Consider the following 17711-nt stretch of genomic DNA (forward strand, 5'->3'; position numbering starts at 1 on the left):
ACTCGAGGGAGTGCGATCACACATTCTGCGTAAATTACTTTTTTTACACTGCTTGCATTTGGGAAGAGATAGTCACTAAACCACTGTGATATTAGCAGCTTGCAGTAGGCACATGTGTGCATTTTGCCATTATTCATGATTAGTTCTTGTGAGGATGCAATGTTCTGGATCTTTGATGACTATTTCTGTACACTGATCTAAATGCATGTAGACATATCTATATAGCTATATCTATCTATCTATATAGATATATATATATATAGAAATAGATATATAGATACATATATATGTGTATGTGTACTACCTGTTGTTGAAAGCGCACAGTATCAAACATACATTGATTCATCCAAAAAGATCAAAAGTAAAAAAACTGGAGAAAACAAACTACACACAAAAAGCATATTTTTGCATGAGTGTCAGCCAACCTGCGACCCTACCCCCAGCTAGTTATATATGTTATATATACCAACTCTCAGATCACACAACAGCTGGGAAAGGGCAAATTCCAAATCCCCACTGTACTACAATCTCCCACTAAGTAATGTTAACATTCTGCGGTCGAATGACTATTTGTTTACTTTTTGATATTCTGACTGTTTAATCAAAGAGAGGGAACCATATATATATATCTATATTAAATATTAAAAAAAAAATATATATATATAAAGTTTGTTCTTTAGTGATTCGAACTTTTAAACATTCGAATATCTAATATAGACCCTATATATATATATATATATATATATAGTGATCGATATATATATATATATATATATATATATATATATTTTTTTTTTAATATTTAATATAGATATATATATATGGTTCCCTCTCTTTGATTAAACAGTCAGAATATCAAAAAGCATATATATATGGGTATATGATGAGTGATTGATCACTTTGCTGATGTCTGTGTGGTTGTCACCATTTGGTTTGCATAAATAGGTGGTTAACATATTTATAAGATCGACAATCCCTGGTGGGGGATATTACCTTTCCCCTGGGATTATGTGTTCTCAATGTTAGTATATATAACAAGGGTGCAAGAGTGCTTGTCCCCATGCTAAAACACTTGCTTTTAGTTTAGCCTGCTCTAGAGTAACCCCCGGTGTATGAACAGTGCTTGTTGACATTCCACGTTTCGATGTAAACATGTAGATATTATGGGTGTCAGCATAGTGATCATTAATGCATGCATTATACGTATTTACACACACATATATGTATATGTATATATATATATATATATATATATATATATATATATAGGGTCTATATTAGATATTCGAATGTTTAAAAGTTCGAATCACTAAAGAACAAACTTTAGTGATCGAACTTTTAAAAGTTTGAATAGCTATAAAAATAAAATTAAAAAAAAAAAAGTAAAGGGTTTGAGCAGGGGGGCAAGCCCCCTGCATTCCCCCACTACTTAAATATACCAACTCCGAGATCGCACTTCAGTGTGCTACAGTGCAGAAACAGATAATTTCCCATTTCCTACACTGTAGCGTGATCTTGGAGTTGGTATGTTTAAGTAGCGAGGGTTGTGGGGGTGCCCTCTGCTTACACCCTTTAGTTTTTCTTTTTTTTTTTTTTTTAATTTTTAAATATATTTGAACATTTAAAAGTTCGATCACTAAAGTTCGTTCTTTAGTGATTCAAACTTTTAAATGTTCAAGTATCTAATATAGACCCTATATATATATAATATATATATATATATATATATATATATATAAATTATATGTATGTGTGTATTATATAAATATATAATATAGATATATATCATATGTGCATGTGTTTATACAGTCATGCAAACACACGTAAACACATACACTCAAACACACATGCATATATATACAAATAGAGTTATAACTAGCTAGCCAGCTCTCTAGCTAGGCAGATAGAAAGAAATATAGAAAGATATGTTTGCTGCCAGCAAATATAATGGTGATGTAGTTACTGAGGTATGCTATGCTGAGCAACATATTGCCATTAGTTAGTTATTGTATACTGAACTGTGTTTTTTGCAATGCACACCTGCAGTTGGACACCTGTAAAGGCATGCCTCTGCTCTGCAGTGTACTCTGTGATTCACACTTTTGGGAATCATGAGCTATACTGTGGAACCTGTTTCCATATCAACTGACTTTCTAAACTCCTCCAGGTACTTAGCTGTATGTGCTGTTGCTCCAATGCACACAGGGATGTCTATGAATCATGCAGGTCTCTGTTATGTGGCATATTGCAGACCATGTTTAAGTGTCCTGGTCTTCAAATAATAACTACTGAAGCAAAGCATTAAACGTTCTACATTATATGTATATGGACCCCTTCATAGAAACACTTGCAAAACAAAGACATACTTGCAGAAATATTTTTGCAAACCTTCTCCTATCATGGCCTCATGAGACATATGTAAATTTCTCATGAAAAAATATGGGTTTAAGTGCATTGACTCTTGAACAAAGAAGTTATCGCAACACCTGCACAGATCAAAAAAAAAAAAAGAAAGCTAATCTGTGCACAGAACACATTCCTAAAGTTCTAACATACAACTAGATTAAAGAACACACACGTACTCACACACATACTGGCTCACACACAAACCTTTAAGTAATAGTCTAAAATAGATGAAATAAAGGCCCAGATTCTAAAAGAAACTTGTGCCGAGTGTAACACGCTAAAGAAGGTCTTCTGCATGCTGCAGATGCAAATGATTCCAAAACAGCCAAAAATACAGAATATCTTATAATTGCAACTTCTGCTGATGCATGCTTCATTCCAAAACATAGCTTGTATGCCACTGGAAATAAAGACTGACCAATGGTTTTGACAGAACACATTATTATATTTTGGCAGATAAATGGTGGAGGCTATATGACTTTGCGAAATTTTTATATTTCTTAACTTTGTGGATCCCATATGGTATCCCAGGAATATGGAGCATGTATATTGCAGCAGGCAGGGGTTCTATATGTGATATTGATGAATGACCTATAAATACATACTATTCTATGAAGACATCCAGCATGGTAGGCCAGATTGCAGTTAAGCCAGCTCTCTGACCAAGAAATTTTAGATAGATATAGGCTAGACAGAGATCTGGTACATGCACTTCACTTGTCCTCATGCAGTTTGCAAGGTGTCTTGGTAGAAACAAAAGCTTGTCTGAGTCTTGGTAAACTGCCTTTGGGACATTCCATTGGCACATGATGGTATCATAGGAATGTTCCAGACAACTGTTAGTTGTATATTTGGGCCATTCCTGGAAGTCATGTGCAGCAAGGTGGATGACGACATCCCACTTTCCAAGCATACCACTGGAGTTAAAGTCTTCCATGGAATGGTTCAGTGCCATAGTCAATTTTCCCTATGTCCTTGGTGCAATGGATTGCACTTACTTATCAATTAAAACCCCAAGTGGTGTAGGTGCAGAAATATACTACAACTAAAAGGGGTGGCCCATCATTCAGCTGCCAGGTAATGTGCTTGGCAGATGGCTTTATCATTAACCTGAAAGTGCACATGATGCTGCTATATGATGGGAAAATTCCCTAAGGGCAATGCTTCAGGATGATGCCATCCATGAGAGACAAATGGTTGGTAGATATACATGCATAAGAATATTTTTTTTGTTCTGTAATAGTGTGAAATGATGTAATGCTAATGCATTTTCTCCCTATACCAACAGGTGACGGTGGTTATCCACTGGTTCATGACAACATTCAGAGCCCCATCCTTGCCTGCTGAGGATGCATTTAAAAGAGCACATCATTGGGCAAGTGTTTGGCATAAATTAAGCAAGATGCAGGTGTCTGGATACATTCAGGAGTACAGTGCAGTATGCATCAGAAAAGGTTGCACATATGGTCAGTGTCTAAACACAACCTGCCCAGCCCTAGGTGTAGGTGATCTATCACAAGAACAATATCCATTTGAAGAAGAAAAAGAAAAAGCATAGGTTTCACAAAATGCTGAGGAGGACACAGGTGAATTACTAACACGTCTGGGGTAATGAAGGCTATGGCCATATATGCTAGCTCAGGCAACCCAGCAGTTTCTTGCTTATAACTCTGAGTTTAGACATGCCATGGGTACATGATTTGTTCCCATTCCTGTCAATCAGCTTCAAAATAGAGGGCATGCACATTAATTTATATGTGACCTGTACATCAAACATACACTAAATACTATCAATGTGTGTCATGCTACATCAGCTGTATACCATGCCGCGATGCATATCAGGTACACATGAGGTTGTCCTTAGTGCAGCACAGCATTTATGACTACATATACATTAGATCATCAGATGTACAGCAACTGCTGCTGACATGATATCTGTATCTAGGCAACATGTGGTCTGTGCAACTGTAATCCTAATACCACTGGACCTGCATTAAATATTTGTAGTGTAATGTCTGTGTATGCATATATGTGTTTTGTGTGTGGGGATTGGTTGGGGAAAAGTGGTACAAAAGAGCACCCATCTAAAACCACAGAAGTAAATATGATGGTAACATATATCAACTTAAATAAGACTGCAGTACTGCAGCTTGCATAACCTACCATGACAGCATCCAACATGTGAGGACAACATGCAAAACGTGTGCCATGCTTGTATGTGCATCAGGAGAGTGTTACATGGTAATGGGGAAATCCCATAACCTCTGAAGGCATAATATGTTACTGTCATTGCTAAAAATTAGGCATTTGGTGGTGCATGCTTGCAGCCAAGTTTTGTACCTCAAAAATGTGTGCCAGTGTCTCTCAGAAATGAAACACTCGCAGGGATTATCAGGCAACTATGCTTGTTGGAGATGCGTGGTGACATACAGGAGCACCTACGCATGTAGCATTATGTATGCAGAAATAATGGGCATATAAGACTGTGATGTGCAAATGATGATTTAATGTGTTATGTAGCTTTGATGAACATTACTCAATGGCAATACATATGTAAACATGCCATAGAATGAGAAACACAGGTGTGCCTCACCATGTATGCCTGTGCATTCAGTTGTGGCAAACAATGGAAACATTTTCAAAATGACTTATTTACATCAATTCAGTTTCATCATGCATATGCATCTGATATATGGAATGCATGCAGTTGTGCACTGTGAATAATGCCCTAAAGTAATCATTGCTACTTTTGTATGTTTGTGCGGCAACTGCCATGATAGATTAGCATAAAAGTCACACCTATAAATAATATACTTGAATGCATGGATCAATTACACTAATAAGCTTTGCACATAACAGACATAACATGCATGTTTCAGTGTCCACAAAAGATTATACTGATTAACAACTTTTAATTTCTGTTATTCTAACAGTGCCTAAGCAGATGACTTTCTCTGTAGTTGTGTGTGTGTGTTTGTAATTTAACACAAAAGATCTAGACACTTTACTGATACCTCAAGATGCCTGTCATATATTTATGGACTCTTTGCAAGGCAGAATCCATGTCTGGCCTACGTACTGAACGAGTGTGGAATGCTATTGTAATGCAGTAAGAATTAGTATTGCAAGTACACTTCAGACTTTTAAGACACACAGTCTCATATACATTCTGAAATCCCTATAAGTCTTTCAAAAGATATGCACACAAGCTGCCTTTCACTAATGAAATTGTATGAAAACACAACATACCTTCAGAATCTACAACATTTCATGACAGCAAAAAACCTTGATTCCCTAGAAGAACTGACCATGGAATCCTTCACTACTATAAAAAACTGGCTGTCTACATCTCACCTATTCCTAAATCCCAACAAAACAAATCTAGTTTACTTCACTCCCAAAAACTTTGCAATAAAGAAAGAATTCTTCACTATTACTTCTTCCAACAATACCAAAATAGAATGTGTCACATAAACCAAACTATTAGGAGTTTACACAGATGAAAACCAAAAGCTTGACTTCCACATTTGACATACGGTGAAAAAACACACCATCACTCTCTATAGGACAAAACCCTATCTATGTACCACTGCAAGATGGCATACAGCCACTACCCTCCTACTACCTACTCTTCTCTACTCAGCACCAAGACTGGCAAATATCTAACTAACACAACTACACAAACTCAAACAGTACTATAAGGTTGTAACAGTTGCAGCCAACTTTCCCCTTAGATCACATCACTGTTTGGCCTTCACTGCAGTGACTTGAACTATCTCACCATCTCACATATTACCGGCTTCCTTTTATCCTGAATCTAATAAACCAAATGACTGTCCATCTCTAGCCACCCTTGTATAACATACAACCCACCCAGAAGCTTGTGCTATTCTGACAAAGACCTCTTGCATATATCAAAACCTAATAATTCTGCAGGCTGTACCCTCTTCTCCATCAAATGCCAAAAATCTGGAACCCCATCCCCCTTTACAGTAAAACAGGACTACTTGGTACAGTCAATTAAACTACAGCTAAAGTCTCTCTCCTTATGTGCCGCACCAGATTAGCATAGTAGGCAAATGTTACTTATGTATTTGCTGATGTTAAACTATTGTGTAAGTATAATTATTGACCTTACTTATACAGTGTACTCCGCCACCATTTTGTCCTAAGTTGTCAATGTTTAGAGGGCTTATCAGAGAAACAACAGAATTAATAGGCCAAATAAGGGTTATCCTTTGCTATGCCTTGTACAGCAAACACATTGTGATTGGAGGTGCTGTCACACACACAGAACACTCATATCTATCCATATATATATATATATATATATATATATGTGTGTGTGTGTGTGGGGGGGGGGGTCCCCTGGCACTGATTGAAATTTACTTTTGTCTATCTTTGTATTGTCCACCCACTTTGGTTGACAGGTGTGTGAAATCTACATTCCCTAGGGTAGAGGAATATGCCCTTTCCTCGAGACTATGCAATCTCGGAGTCAGAATATATAATTAGCAGGTGGTGGGTACAGGGGAGCATCCCCCCCCATGCAAAACCACTTTCTTTTGTATTGTAGGTTCCAGGGATTATCCTCAAAGCATGTCGTGTAGGGTGCTGACATGTTTATGTAAAATTAAGTGACTATTTGTAGTAGATCCTTATAGGTATATATACATATATATAGAGAGAGAGAAAGAAAATGTGTGTATGTGTGTGTGTGTGTGTGTGTGTGTGTGTGTGTGTGTGTGTAGATGTCTGATATACATGTGCTATTACAAAGTGAAACAAATACATATGCAATGATTTTTTATGGTATACATATTTAACAGCCATTGCAGATTATTGTGTGTGGAGCAACAGGTAGCACTCTCACCTTTAGGGTGGAACACTATGAAGGCTGTGTGTTTGTGTTAGTGGTTGGAGTACTGCACTACAGGATACATACAAGTGTTCTAGATGCAGGTAGTACATTCAGATAGTGCAGTGAATATTATTTAGACATCTATTATAATAAACTGCATGTGTTTCAGACAAGTCAGTAGATCATATCAATGTGTTGTGTCTTATGGGCATAGCAGTGATTACGTACAGCCCATGAACTGCATGTGTTGGCATCTGTAGTGCTGATGTGTGCTGTGAAGTGCATAGAGTAAAAAAGCATACTGATGTGCTTCTCCACCTAACATACAATATCATATATTAGGAAAACAAACTGACAAAAAGTAATACTGCCATTCTGTAAAGATGTCTTAACCAATCTCTTTTTCTTCCGTCAGCTGAGGAAGAATTTCCAACAACCAGGGCATGGTGGTGCACCAGATGCATTGTGTAGCATAACAGTGAAGAGACAGATGTAAATATCCTGAACCTGTTGTCATTCTTGTACCAATGAAAGCAGGCTACAGCACAGTTCATTACACATGCTGCCTTTCCACATCAATAGTACATCAGAAGCACTGAGGAATGTATATTAACTGCCAGCGTGTAGTAGTACATGTTACCCAGAATAGTATCTGTGGTTTCTGCACATTGTCATCTCACACATAAGGCAGATTTAATTTGTGTGTTCTACAGCATGTTATATGACAATGTATTTCTATTTATGCAGATATGTACATGTAATTGAGATCTACATAAACTACATGAGGATAATAAGACTTTTATACTGAAGGACAGCTTACAAAGTTTCAGTATGTTATGCAAATGCTGACATAGCTCTTTCTCTGGCTCTTGCTTGATAGTTGCCATCAAGTGTAGGTTAATAGTTTTACAGTATCTTCACAGAGCTGGGCTCCTGCATCTGGATCTATACAACATGTGTGTAGACTGTTCCTACTACACAAGCAATGTATTACTGATGAGTGTCTACATACCTGATCTGGGTGCAGTTGGGGGCATTTACATGTCTGTTTTGCTAGGTGGGGAGTTATTATAGTAGGTATGTGTGGCAAGAGTTGGATTAGGTAACATTTCAAATGCTTATACATTCATTCTCCTTGGTGTCCTATATGGAATTTATTGCCGATGGGTAGTAGAAGGTGTGCATTACAGTAGGGCTATGTACTTTATTGGTAGTGTACAATGGACATTCATACCCCAAACTGTGGGTAGTAAAGCCAAAGGAGGTGGAGTTTCAATATATATTAAAGACATACACACCTCCAGGCTGGTTAAACAGTATGATGCACAGGAGACACTCCAGGTGTAATTAACCATTGACAAGACCCCTATACAAATCATTGCTAGCTACCGGCCCCCAAATCCGAGATGCCCAAACTGCCTATCCAGACTTCTTCCAATCTATCAAGATTCAACCTTTTACCCTGATCCTGGGTGACTTTAACTGCCAAACATAAACTAGAAGAACTACTCATACCAGAACACAAATGCCCAGAGATTCCTCGATTTTGTCAATGCAACTACTTTGGAACAGCTAGTTGATACTCCCACAAGAGGTGATAATATCTTGGACTTGGTATTAATCAACATGAGTAACCACTGCAGCATCCCTTGTATGATCCAACCATAGAGCGGTCATGTTCAAAGTCACCATCTCCCCTGACCCCCCCTCTAGCTAGGATCAGACAAACAATCTTCTCCAAAGCTGATTACAAACTCCTGAGGGATGGTATAAATAGCTCTACAGCCCCCTCCCCCCCTCTAGGAACCGGCACCAGTGTCCAAAACTATACCAAATCACAATACGAACATTTATATAGATGCATGGAATCAAGAATGCCTGACAGGACTAAATGATCCTCCGCAAGGAAGAGTAAACCTGTCTGGTGGACATCTGCAATAAATAAACTATATAACAAAAGGAAAAAAATTGCTGTCAAGAAGGAATAGGTGCCCAATTGGAAGCAATCTGTCCTTAGCCTGAACAAGCAAATAAGAGCATTAGTGAAATCCTCCAAAGCAAACTTCGAGTCCAAATTGGCCACATCTACTAGAGACAATCATAAGGCCTTCTTCACATATGTTTGTAATGTCAAAGGTAGCACCCAGATCTGTTCAGAACTGGTGGTCAAGGACACCACATATACAAATGCAGTAGATATAGCAAACTTGTTGGCTGACAGATTCAGTGAAAATTTCACCTCTCTATCCCCCCATCAGTAAATCAGGACATTCCCAATACCTGCCCCCTTTCTCTCATATCTAGGGATCAGGTCATCACTGCCCTCTCAAAGGCAAAAAAATACAGCCTCCATGGGACCCGATAACATCCCAGGCTGGATCCTACATGAACTCAGGCAGGAACTTGCAGCACCATTACCAGCTTTGTCCCAGCTGAGTGGAGGACAGCCACTGTCATCCCTTTACACAAAGGTGGAGCATCCACTGATTCGGGAAATTATAGACCCATCAGCCTAACTAGCCTGATCTGCAAGGCCATGGAATGGATCATCATGGAACTCATTAACAAGAACATTGGCATCCTCCAGACACTCAGTCCCACACAGTTTGGCTTCATCAAGGGGAGGTCATATCTGCTAAATTTGGTCGACTTTTTTGATACAGTCACCAAAGTCATGGATGAGGGGAAGGCAGTGCACACCACCTACCTTGACCTGGTGAAAGCCTTTGACACTATTCCCTACTCAGGCTTAATAGATAAACTCTCTCAACTAGGCATCAATCTGTATGTTACCAGATGGATAGCAAACTGGCTCACTGATAGGACCCACCAAGTCAAAATAGGGGAAGCCATCTCAATCAGTAGATCCGTATCGAGTGGCATACCCCAGGGTTCGGTCTTGGGGCCTCTGCTATTTGGGATATACTTTTCTGAGGTGCAGGCCAAAATCAGTGGGCTATGGCTGACCAACTTTGCAGATGACTGCAAGCTGGGCACTGCCATCAATTCCCCTAGTGACGTGGACATCCTCCAAGAGGGTCTCACCCAAACAAATAACTGGTGCCAGAAACATGGCCTCAAGCTAAATACAAAAAATGCATCATCATCCCCTTTGGAGAGAGTGACGTTCCCACAAATTATCGCATTAATAACAATGTCCTAAGCACACAGTCAGTCATGAGGGATTTGGACATGCAGATTGATAGCAACCTGACCTTTGACCACCATACTGCTTCCATTGTACAGAATGTTTTCTACATGGCCCACCTCATAAGTAAAGGTATCTCATCCAGGGACAAGGTGATCATAACATCCTTGTATTCTTCCCTTATAAGGCCCATTATTGAGTACAATGCTCCATTTGGCATGTACCTCGCAAAGTTCATGCAGCAGCTGGAGAGTCCACAGTGATTCCTCCCTAGGAGAATCCAGGGCGTCAAAAATCTACCATACACAGATAGGCTAAAAGCCCTATCCCTCTACTCTGTTTCATACAGACTCCTCACAGGTGACCTCTGTCTGGCATACAAAGCTAAAAGCCCTATCCCTCTACTCTGTTTCATACAGACTCCTCAGAGGTGACCTCTGTCTGGCATACAAAGCAATCTCGGACCCTGCCTTGATGGGACTGCTTCATATCCGCAAGTCAAGCTCCACTTGAGTAACCCACAAGATGGCCTCAACCTGGTCTATGATATGAATAAGACTTGTTAGAGGGATAGATTTGTGTCCCAGAGACTCCCCCATCTGTGGAATAGACTTCCTCTCCATGTCAAGCAGTGTACCTCTTCACCCCTTTTTTAAGCACAACCTGGATAACTGGATGGGAAATAGAAAATATATCCCTGGGATTCCACCCGTGTCCCTGCTGGACAGAGGCATCGGGTGCTAATTTGTTTATACATGGACTGAACTCTTGGCTAGGGTTATAAGGGCCTCAGGGCCAATATCCTAATAACTTCCTATGATCCTATGACAGATCATACAATATTTTCAATGTGTATTTGTATTACTGTGTGTATAATCATTCCAGGGGCTTTGTGTGCATTTATGCCAAATGTTTGTATAGTGGCTCATGGCTGATTAAGGGATGCTTGACTGCTGTTAACTGTGTTTCATTTGCGATGTCTAGCATTTTCTACATGTATGCAATGTAGCTTTGTGTCTTATGTCACGTCATATTTCAGCATGCCTTGCACATCTGTGACAGTACTGCTTTTACCACTGTAGGATACCATTATTTCTATTCATCTGATTATTTACACTCAGTGCATGCTGACAGTACATGTGCATTTATCAGAATGTCTTACCTCTATATTCCAGAACAAAGAAATATTCAAGCACTATGACTGACATTTTCACATAGTACTACTCTGACACTGCCAGTGACACCATGAGAGAATGTCTTGTCACAGGTACTTACGACATATACAGCAGTGATTAAGGTTATTATTCTTTGAGCATGATGCACCACATTTTGCACACAAGTCTATACTTGCACCTAGGTTTCTGAAGTACAGAGCAGCCCTTTGATGTACAGACAGGTGCATTACAGAAGATAAGGGAAATTTATGAGTTAGGCATGTGAACAATGCATTTCATCCCAGATATGTGCTCCATATGTGTCTTTTAATATATATTCATAGAATCATAGGATCATAGGAGATTACTAGGCCACTGACCCAGAGGTCACTTTAAGCCAAGCTGTTTCAACCCAATGTAATACCGTACAGGTACTAGTCAATACCCAAGACTGCATTTAGTGATGACTGCCCATGTCCAGAAGGGTTGTGGGGACTATCAACAGTAAGAATTTACTGGGGATGGCACCCACAACCCTCCTGGACATGGGCAAACTTTGCATAACATTGCCACTCTTTATTCTAGTGACCTGTATGTAATATGAGGTGTGCTTACTTGTACATGCAAACATGACTGTTTATTATTCATGTGTGTGAACCATATATATCTGATTGTTCCGTATACATGTAATGCATCTGACATCACACATGTATGAGCATATGTATTTTCTAAAGTGCCTTGTATGGTAAATAAATATTTGATGACTTCATTGAATTGGTAATTAACAACACAGATGGTATATTTGTACTGCAGTGTTGCATTGAATTGTACTGTATAGGAATAGCATAGTATAGCTATTACATAGTAATAGCTATAGTAATAGCAGTATTTCATTGCACATGACACAGATTTTGCATTTGTTTGACATTATATGTTATAGAAGCAACACAATATGCAAATCTACCTGTGGAGCACAGGTAATATCGAAGATAAGCCCAACCCCTGTTGGCAGAGATGTTCTGGCTCTTATGTTTTACCAGCATTCTGCAAAAGCTGTTCTGTATCTGTCAAAATATTTCAAAGTTTTACAGAGTTTTTGTGTGTTGTGAACATTTCTCTGGGTTAGTGAACTTATTTCCATGGATTCCTGATATTGCATGAACTCTTACTTCTGTTTTACAGCATTTGTTACTATACTTGAGCTCAAAGCCAGTTTGTTTTCCATTCAGAGTATACTTTTGGACTCTGGTGGGAGTAGAGAGCTAAATTCAACCCATCCAAGGTGGGAATTACTGGTTGATACCTTATTTTGTTTTTATCTGATTGTCCTGAGATTTTAACTTTAGAAAAGCCCTTCATCCTGCTGATATAAAAGCATTACATTTTTGTAAGATTGTGCTCATTTATTCAGAGCTTCCTTGTTCCTGGTTTGGACACATGTGACTGCAAGATCTGGATTGCTTCTAAAACCATCTGGACCTCTAAGTATATATTTCTTCACTTGCTTTAACTTTTTCAGTGATATTTAACACTTGTGTGCCACATCTATTTATTTGGTTGAATATATCACTGTTTTTTCAGCCTGCACTTGTTGAAGAAACTCCATCTGTTTGTTACTATACTGCTCTTGGGTTGTTTTAACAGCATTCTGCAGAAGTTGTTCTGAGTCGGTTAACTTATTTCCTTGGATACATTATATTGCAGGAATTCTTACTTCTGTTCTAAAGCATTTGTTAGTGCACTTGAGCTCAAAGCCAGTTTGGTTTACATTGGGAGGTTTGTTTTGTACTCTGGTAGGAGGAGAGTGCTAAATGTAACCCATCCAAGGTGGCAAGGATGTCTAGAGGCATACTCACTGTACAGATTTTAATTATTGCTGTTATAAAATTCCAAACTTGCTTAAATAAAAGGATTTGTGTTAGTATGAATTTTTTGAAGGAAATAAAAATCTGAAACACAAATGTATGTCATTATTTAGTAACTTAAATCTCCAGTGAGTGGCAACAAAGAAATCATTTTAGGAGTAAAGGACCAAAAAATAAATCTGGATATTTTTTTAAAGTGTTGTATTTTGGGTGTAAAATGCTTCTTCCAGCACCATTTACATATACGACAGCAAATTTGAAACATTTATTCAGAGGAACTATTTTACGTCAAAAATATATAAAAAATAATATAGTAATAAAAATAAATAAGTAAGTAAAACACCACGATTTTATAGACAGCCCATTCTCTAAGCACAATAATGCCCTCCAGGGTGTGTGTTACTGTGTAAATAATGCCCTTCCAGGGGTATAGAGGCCCTCTGCCTGTAGTGTCAGGCATTAGAACACCCCTGGATGGGCATTATTTTCACAATAACACACACTCTGTTGGGCATTATTGCTTGTGTAAATTATATAAGAGAATAGGTGACCTATAGATCGGCATCCTGATTGGAGAATGAACGTTCTCAAGCAGGGTGTAATGTATAGGCAATGCCTGCTGAAAAATGAGTCTGCTACTTCATGGCAGCATATTAAGCTACCTTGGAGATCAGACTGATAGTAATGTAACAGTCATCATTATTTTATCCTCACTAAGCAGTGCTTTTGCTGTTTAGTGAGTATAAAATAAAAAAAAAAAAATTAAAAACTAGGAAAAAAAAATTAGTGAGTGTCGAAATAAGTGAGTCAGACAAGTTTGTGTGCATATGTGAGTTTATGTTTCTATTTACATGTGTGAGTGTATGCATGCTTGTATGCATGAAAGTGGAAGTTTGTGTGTGTGTGTGTGTGTGTGTGTGTGTGTGTGTGTGTGTGTGTGTGTGTGTGTGTGTGTGTGTGTGTGTGTGTGTGTGTGATGAGTGAGATCAATCGACCACTGGTAGTAGCAGCAGTTTAGAGGTTTGCATACCTCTTGACCTCTTAGCTCAAGAAATCTGCATAAAACCTAACGTAAAGGGGAAGAAAGCCTCAAAATAGGAACATATTTTAAATATTGCCCTTATGGAAGATAGGATTTGTGTTAACATGCATTTTCTGAAATGCAAATGTGTGTGTGTGTGTGTGTGTGTGTGTGTGTGTGTGTGTGTGTGTGTGTGTGTGTGTGTGTGTGTGTGTGTGTGTGTGTGTGTGTGGATGTGTGTGGAGAAATAAGTGAGGGAGATAAGTGTGTATGCATATGTGAGTTTATCTTTCTATTTGTGTGTGTCAGTGTATGTGTGTGTGCTTGTATGCATGAAAGTGGAAGTGTGTATGCGTATGCGTGTGTGTGTATGAGAGAGAGTGAGATCAATGGACTGTTGGCAGCAGTAGTAAAGAGGCTCAAGAAATCTGGATAAATCCTATAATAAAGAGGGAACAAAGACTCAAAAATAGGAACAGATATTAAATATATATCTTATAAAATTATAAAGTTGCTTAAATAACAGGATTTGTATTAGCATGAATTTTCTGAAGGAAAATACTCAAAAGTATGTCATTATTTAGTGACTTCAATCCCCAATAACTGGCAACAACCACACATTTTAGGAGTAAGGGACCAAAAAATTCATAGAGTGTTACTAGGCTAATCAACCAGGTGTCTTTCTAAGTCTAGACAAGTTTTCTCAAAAAAATAATGACATTCTGTATCCAACTAGGACCATTGAAGACCAGACATTTATAAGCTACCTGTGTCCATAAGGGACATGGGTGTCAGGCTCAGTGTAAATTTCCTATTTTCCATTCACTGGTCAAGGTTGCACTTTACCTGGGTAATAGACGAACTCAGCTTCACATGGATGGGAAGCCTTTTCCATATGAGGGGAAGTCTCTGGGACACATATCTGTCTCCAGCATGTTCTATTTAAGTCACAAAAGTCCAAGTGAAGCAAGTTTAAGTATCTTAAATGGTTGATGAAGTTGGCAAGAAGGATGAGCATGCCTAACGTGGGAAGAGGGACATTGCTAAGTGTCTCTCCAGTGGGGAATATAGAGCTCATTGAAAAGATTCCAAGCTGGGGTGCACAGGAGGACAACAGTAGGCAAGGCCACCTTATGAAACCGGGGCAGGGCACACACACAGTCTACTTACCATTGCTTGCTCAACCTAACACTGATGTTAGCACTTAGGAGAGGGGCTTAGGATGAAGAGGAAAAAAATAGCTGTCTGGGATGATGGCTGTGATGTCCGTGCAATGGCCCAGTAATCAAGGAGCCTCAATCCTCACCACAAACACTAGTAAGGGACATGCACATTTGGAGCATAACAAGTACACACACAGTAAAGTACAGTTTCCCTTAAGAGCAAACAGAGATCACAGTCAGTCTGGGGCTGGTTTCTCCCTTTCTCTCCAGATCCCCAATAAGACTCCCCATTGGCACAGCTATAGGGTTCAGATCTCAGCCGAGTGTTCAAGCCAAAACTTCCAGCACCGTCTCTGTCCAACCAGTGCTTCATGTCCCTGCCCAAGTAGCTGACAGACACCCAAGTGCACACGCACATGTGTGCGCACACAGACACACACACACACACACACACACACACACATACACACACACACTGAGATTTGACTTATATACAAACACACAGACACTCCTGGGGAAGGCTGGCACAGGTTTACCTGCTATGCCCCCTTCTACCCAGACTATAAGGTAGTACCGACTGCCACCAACCACTCTTATCAGCTACCATAAAGGCCCTTACCAAAGAGTGTCCAATTCTACTGTGCAATGGCATTATTATTCAATTGGTAAGTGTGACTAAGACTTGAAGGCTATTTAGGAGTGTCTTGTACAGTATCACCAAATACCTGCAAGTACTCCAAGAGCTTAAATTATCTCCACACAAAACCAGCCACAGTTTAAAGGTTTAAATATATTTAATAATAAATAATAAAAGCACAAGACAATACTTATTAACTCAACACAGTAGCAATAGAAAGATCAGAAATCACAGGAAATACTTTAAAACAACTTTGTAGGATAGTCTCACATAAATATAGAAAACATGTACACTAATCTAGCTATATTCCTATCTAACTCTAAGAGAAATACTAAGCTCTAAGTCTTACTTAACGAGCAAGGCAAATACTGATGAGTAGTGCTGGTGATGTTGTCAGGTCTGAAGACAAATACAAATTGCTCTCTCTTTCTCTCTGAAATATTTTTTAAATTGATTATATACATTACTGCCGAGTCATTTTAGATTTCATCATTCTTTTTACCTCTGTTTAAGTTCCCAGGCTCACAGAACTTACAATTTAATATTTCTTTGTGATCTGCAGCTTCCAAGAAGTCCCAGAGCAATAAAAGATACTTTACACATGAAACCTAGTAATTATCTATGTCTTAAGACAAGAGAAAGAAGCTCCTAGCCTAGACATCCTGCCTCTTAGCTTGAGATCACACACAGTTGTAAAATTCTTTACTTATCAACTTATTTTCTTAAGAGTTTGCAAGTTAACTCTGTATGTCCCAGTTTCTACCATAAAACATACATTATATAGGCATCGAGTTTATACACATTTCTGCTTTCTTCCAGCATGGTGCACTGTGGTTACATTTTTGAAGCTCAGCACATAACACAGTTTTCTTACATTTGTGAAACAATCCTGTGGATCATATTAATATCTACAATGACATAGAATTATTTACAAAATTCTATCTAGCTGGGCTGGCAGCCTCTCATTTTATCACATTTCTTCCCCCCCATGAGAACTCAAGCTAGTTTTTTAAGTAACCCTTGAGAAACGTTGCTTGAGAGGGTTGAGTCTATCTGAGTTTATCTTACCCCATTCCCCTGTCTTGACATCCCATCTACGCTTGCATTGCTAATTCCACTGTGGTGCTGCACTAATATATCATATGCTTGCAACTCTAGGCTCCACCTTAGTAACTTGGTATTTTTCTGGCTGGCTCAATGTAACCATGTTAGGAAATTGTGATCTTTAACTACAGTGAATTTCCTTCCACACAGATAAGGCTGGCGTTTCTGCAGTGCCCACACTATGGCTAGACATTCCTTTTCTACAGCTGCATAGCATTCCTCATTGGTTTAGGGCCTATGATTGAGATAAACCACTGGATGCACTCGTCCTTCTGAAGAAATCTGGCTACATACAGCCCCCACCCCATGGTTTGAAGCATCCACCTGCACAACAAATTCTTTGCTGTAATCT

Source organism: Protopterus annectens, chromosome 1.part1 (genome assembly GCF_019279795.1).
Source record: "Protopterus annectens isolate FY-2018-M chromosome 1.part1, PAN1.0, whole genome shotgun sequence".
Classification (NCBI taxonomy): domain Eukaryota; kingdom Metazoa; phylum Chordata; order Ceratodontiformes; family Protopteridae; genus Protopterus; species Protopterus annectens.